Here is a 6,000-nt window from a genome sequence, read left to right as displayed (position 1 = left end):
ACTGCTTCACTTAAGCAACTGCAACCAAAATGATCTTTATTTTTGTAATCAAGGTAAAATGTACATGCAGTGAAATACACAAATACTAACATTCTGATGAGTTTTGATAAATGAATACACCTGTGCAGCCACGACCCCAGAAGTTTCTTTATGCCCCTCACAGTCTTACTACGCTCCCCATAAGGAACGGCCCTTCTGACTTTTATTATCCTAGATCAGTTTCACCTGTTCTTGAACTTCACTGAAATGGAATCTCACATCATGTACCCTTTCATCTTTTTTTTTAAGATTTTATTTATTTATTTGCCAGAGAGAGAGAGAGAGAGAGAGCGAGCACAGGCAGGCTGAGTGGCAGCAGAGGCAGAGGGAGAAGCAGGCTCCCTGCCGAGCAAGGAGCCTGATGTGGGACTCGATCCCAGGACGCTGGGATCATGACCTGAGCCGAAGGCAGCTGCTTAACCAAATGAGTCACCCAGGCGTCCCTCATAGTGATCTTTTAAATTTTATTTATTTTTAAAGTTTATTTATTTATTTATTTAAGTATTCACTACAGGCAATGTGGAGCTAGAACAGATGACCCTGAGATCAAGAGCCTCATGCTCTTCTAACTGAGCCATCTAGGCACCCCTGATCTTGAAAAATTTAAAAATTGATTGATTGATTGATGAGAGAGAGTGTGCGCGTGTGCATGTCACACACACACATACACGCAAGCAGGGGGAGGGACAGCAGGAGAGGGAGAGAGAATTCTCAAGCAGACTCCCCCTTGATCTCTGAGCTAGAGCGGGGCCCATCTCAGGACCCTGAGATCATGACCTGAATTGAAACCAGGAGTCGGTTGCTTAACTGACAGAGCCACCCAGGTGCCCCTGATCTTTAAAAATTTAAAACACAGGGGCACCTGGGTGGCTCAGTGGGTTGAGGACTCTGCCTTCAGCTCAGGTCATGATCCCAGGGTCCTGGAATCGAGCCCCTCATCGGGTTCTCTGCTCCGCAGGGAGCCTGCTTCCTCCTCTCTCTCTGCCTGTCTGTCTGCCTGCTTGTGATCTCTGTCTGTCAAATAAATAAATAAAATCTTAAAAAAAAATTTAAAACACAAATTAGATCATGTTAATTCTCTGCTCAAAATCTTTCGTGGCTCCCTATTACTTTTGGAATAAAATCCAGACTCCTTCCTGTGGCCAGCAAGACCTCGTATCCCTCTCAGTCATCAAGCATTGTCTCTAAACTACTCTGTGCTCATTATTATGTGATGGTATTTTTTTTTTAAATTTTTTAAAGATTTTATTTATTTGACAGAGAGAGAGAGATCACAAGTAGGCGGAGAGGCAGGCAGAGAGAGAGAGAGAGAGAGAGGAGGAAGCAGGCTCCCCACTGAGCAGAGAGCCCGATGTGGCGCTCAATCCCAGGACCCTGGGATCATGACCTGAGCTGAAGGCAGAGACTTTAACCCACTGAGCCACCCAGGTGCCCCTATGTGATGGTATTCTCTCCACACAGGTCTTTCCCGATGCCTTCCTACTTCGGGTCTTTGTTCAGCTATATTCCTCTTCACTCCTAGTGGCCTTTAGGCACCATCTTAAATGTTACTCCCTCTCAGAGGTATTCCCTGGTGCCCCAATTCTAAATTACGTTCTTTGTTCTTTTCATTTCTGCCACTGTTGCAGTTAATAATTACCTGTATGTGTGTATTCTATTTTAAAACTGTTCATCTCCCTCACTTTACCCATGAGGGTGGTGGCTGTGCCCATTTTGTTCACCACTGTGCTTCTAGACCCTAGCCCAGACCCTAGGTGTCCAATGAATACGTGTTAAAATAAATGGATGAAATTGCTTAATTGGACTCTTGAACCTCTTGTTTTGCAAAATGAGAAAAAAAGGGGTAGAAAAGAAAGGCAAGAAAGATGTGGGCAAGTAAGGGTAGGATTCCAAGGGAGACCAGCTCCTCTTTTAACTTTGACTAGTGAGAGTGAGAAGCAACAATGGAGAGAACACTTGGGAAGAAGTCAGATCACCTGGCTCAGTGACTTTTCTGTACCTGTTTCCTCATTTATAAATAATAGAAGATTTCACCAGTACTGCCTTACCGCATGCAGCATTTGGAAACATAGGAGGAAATTTTCCATAGTCGCAATAACTGGAGACCCCTTTGGCATTTATTAATTTGGAGCACCACGAGGTTTAGTGTCCTACAGTGTATGCGACAGTCTTCCTTGTGTCATCCAAACTACCAGTGCTGAGAAATACTGTAATGGTAGGCAGGGCCGTGGTTCCCCATTTTGTGATACTTCATAGGTTAGCTTCCAGGAGAATGCTGATTGCATTCAAATCATCTTATTTAGTAAAGTATCTATTTGTAAGTCAAACTGCTTAATTTAGTCTGTCATAAGAACTCAAGGGTAGACATATGAGGACATGACTGATACTTGAGGTGGTATAAACTCCACAGGAATATAGAGAAGGTATCATATTTCTGTATTAGTTAGCTTCTTCCACTTCTTTTTTTGGTAAGCGTTTCTCCAAGAAATGTAAAGAGCTTGATGCTGTTTCACTCTTTAGTCGATGTGTAGGTAGCCGTGAGTTCACACTTGGGAACCTGTTCTGGACTAAATGGTTGTGCTCCACCCCCCTTCATGCAGTGAAACCCCCCTGCCCAGTGTGATGGTATTTGGAGGTGGGGCCTTTGGGAAGTAATTAGATTTAGATGAGGTCTTAAGGGCGAAGCCCACATGGGGGAAGTAGCATCCTCAGAGAAAGCCTTCTTTTTATTTTATTTAAAGATTTTATTATTTATTTGACAGAGAGAGATCACAAGTAGACAGAGGCAGGCAGAGAGAGAGAGGGAAGCAGGCTCCCTGCTGAGCAAAGAGCATGCTGCGGGACTCGATCCCAGGACCCTGAGATCATGACCTGAGCCGAAGGAAGCGGCTTAACCCACTGAGCCACCCAGACGCCCCAGGAAGACTTTTAAGAGACAGAGAGACCAGAGCTCCCTCTCTCCACCATGTGAGGACCATGAGTAGGTGGCCATCTGCAAGGCAACGAGAAGCTCTTCACCAAGGAACCAGATTGGCCACCCCTTTGATCTGAGACTAATTTTAGCCTCCAGAACCGAGAAATAAATTCCTGTTGTCTAAGCCACTCAGTGTATGGTAGTTTGTTAGGGTAGCCTGAGCTAAGACACAAACTAAGGCTCGAAGAAGAGAAACATTAAAATTACACAGAGAACTCTCCTGTGGCAAAGTTGCTATTTTTAGTGTTGTGTTTCCTAGAGTAGCATTTTACCCACCAGAGATGACTCTTCAGTTATAGTAATTAAGGAGACTATTTGCTAAATGTAGTCCCATCTTCACAATTCTAAGGTCCTTGACTGCTCTAAAATTCTATGTTGCTAAAAAAAAAAAAAAATCCAGTGGAAACAACACAAATGTCCATCAATGACAACTGGATTAAGAAAATGTATATCCATACCCGGGAATATTATTTGACCACAAAAAGGAATGAAACACTATACATGCCACAACATGGAGGAGTCTTAAAAACATTACGCTAGGTGGAAGAAGCCAGTCACAAAAAAGCAAATATGCTTTCATTTATATGCAATATCCAGAAAAGGCAAATGTATAGAGACAGAAAAGAGATTAGTGGTTTCTTAGGACTGGGGGCAACAGGAGGAAAAGGAAGGGATAGCTAAAGGGTACAGGTTTTGGGGCTGGCTTAGTCAGTGGAGCATGCGACTCTTGATCTCAGGGTCATGAATTCGAGCCCCACATGGGTGTAGAGCTTACTTAAAAAAAAAAACAACTGTATACATAGAGATATGCATATATAGGTTTCTAGTCGAGGTGATGCAAATGTTCTAAAATTGACTATGGTGATGGTTGTGAATATGCTAAATACATAGTTTTAAAAAATATTTTATTTATTTGAGATATAAATAGTGAGAGACAGAGAGTGCATGCACACAAATGGGGGTGGGGAGGTAAGGGCAGGGGAGAGAGAGAAACAGGCTCCCCACGGAGCAGGGAACCTAATATGAATATGCTAAATATACTTTAAATAGGTGAAGTATATGATATGTGAAATGTACAACAATAAAGCTCTTTTTAAAACATGAAAAGGTATTCAACTTCATTCATAATTAAAGAAATGAGAATCAAAACAATGGTGATAACCATTTTTCATTCATCAGACTGGCAAACATTTTTAAGTCAATATGTATCGTGGGCGAGAGTGGGAAGTTAGTGCTCCTGCACATTGTTGGTGGGAGTATAAATTGAGGCAATCTTCCTAGAAGGAGGTTTGATAAGATCATTCATGATTCAGTATACACACACCTTTTGATTCAGTCATCCCACTTCCAGGGATTTATTCTGCAACACATTTATTGAGCATTAACATAATTATCACAATACTGATTACAACTAAAAAAATTATTAAAAATTGAAATAGAATACTAAGTAAATTATATTATAAATTCATATAAATTACGGGTTTATGCATGATTAAATGAATGCAGGTATAGAATATACTATTTTGTGTGAAAAGGGAAGAGAATAAGAATATATATGTATTTGCATAAAGAAGGATACACAGTACATGAATATAAATTATTATCTGGTTAAATGGGAACTAAGTAGATGGTAGCTAGATTACCATCTACTTAGTGAGACTAAGGATACCTTTTTATATTGCTCTATTTTTGACCCATATGAATATCTAACCTAAAAAAATGATTAAAATTAATAATATAACTGAAAGAATAAAGTAAAAAATAAAAGTAAACAAACAAAAAGTAAAATACAATTTATACAAGATACACTAAGTGAAAAAAACAAGTTGCAGAATAGTATGTATAACACTTTCTTATTTATTCAGCTAACAAATACTTTTAAGTATTTGTATATAAAAGTATATAGTATATATAACATATTATAAACTTATATAACATTATATAACATTATAAAAGTATATATAACAAATACTTTTAAGTATACTTTTAATATATGTCCTAGAATCTAAGGATATAGAAGTAAACAGGCAGCCAAGGCTCTGGCTATCATAAAGTTTACATTTTAGTAGGAAGTAGGTATGCAAGCACATAAATAAACAAAGGTAAAAGATACTGACATGGGTTGGGATATAGTTGCTTGTTGGATGACACAAAAAGCCTGAGGAAGTGACAAATGAGCTGACACCTGAATGAGGAGGATGTGGGAAAAGAGTGGTGTAGGAAAATAATGTAGTGAGTGCAAAGGTCCTGAGGCTGGAACAATTCGGTGAGTTTGAAGATCTGGAATACAGGCTGCATTACAGGGAAAGTGGTAGGAGATGAAATCAGAGTAGTAGTCAGGGTACAAATAATGGTCTTAAATAAAAGAATAATACATGTGTTAACACATAAACTGCAAATATTTGAAGAACTCACAAGAACCTTAACATTATTAAGTGGCTGTTTTGTAGATGGGTATTGGGGACTCTTTAAACTTTCTACCTTTAAGAGAAGTCTGGATTTCTTAAAGTATTTAAACATGCATAAAATAAGAAAATATGCTTCACACACAAAAAAGAGTTGTTGTTGTTTTTTAATGTAGAATATTGAGCAGGAATCTAGGAAAGTGAATATGGTCCCTAGAAGCTCGATGATTCCTTTGGTTCTGGTCCCTCTAGTGGCCATTATGGGGTAGTGCTGGTGGCTGTGTCCAAGAACAAGCAACCCATGGTGAGAGCTAAAAAAAAATCTTTATTATTTATTCTTTTTTTTTAAAGGAACTTAAAAAAAAAAAAAGATTTTATTTATTTATTTGACAGAGACACAGCTAGAGAGGGAAGACAAGCAGAGGGAGTAAGAGAGGGAGAAGCAGGCTTCCCATTGAGCACGGAGCCTGATGTGGGGCTCCATCCCAGGAATCTGGGATCATGACCTGAATTGAAGGCGGACCCTTAATGACTGAGCCACCCAGGTGCCCCAAGAGAGCTAAAAAATCTTTAATGGAACTC

Source organism: Lutra lutra, chromosome 14, assembly GCF_902655055.1.
Source record: "Lutra lutra chromosome 14, mLutLut1.2, whole genome shotgun sequence".
Taxonomy (NCBI): Eukaryota; Metazoa; Chordata; class Mammalia; order Carnivora; family Mustelidae; genus Lutra; species Lutra lutra.
This window is presented reverse-complemented; position numbering follows the sequence as displayed.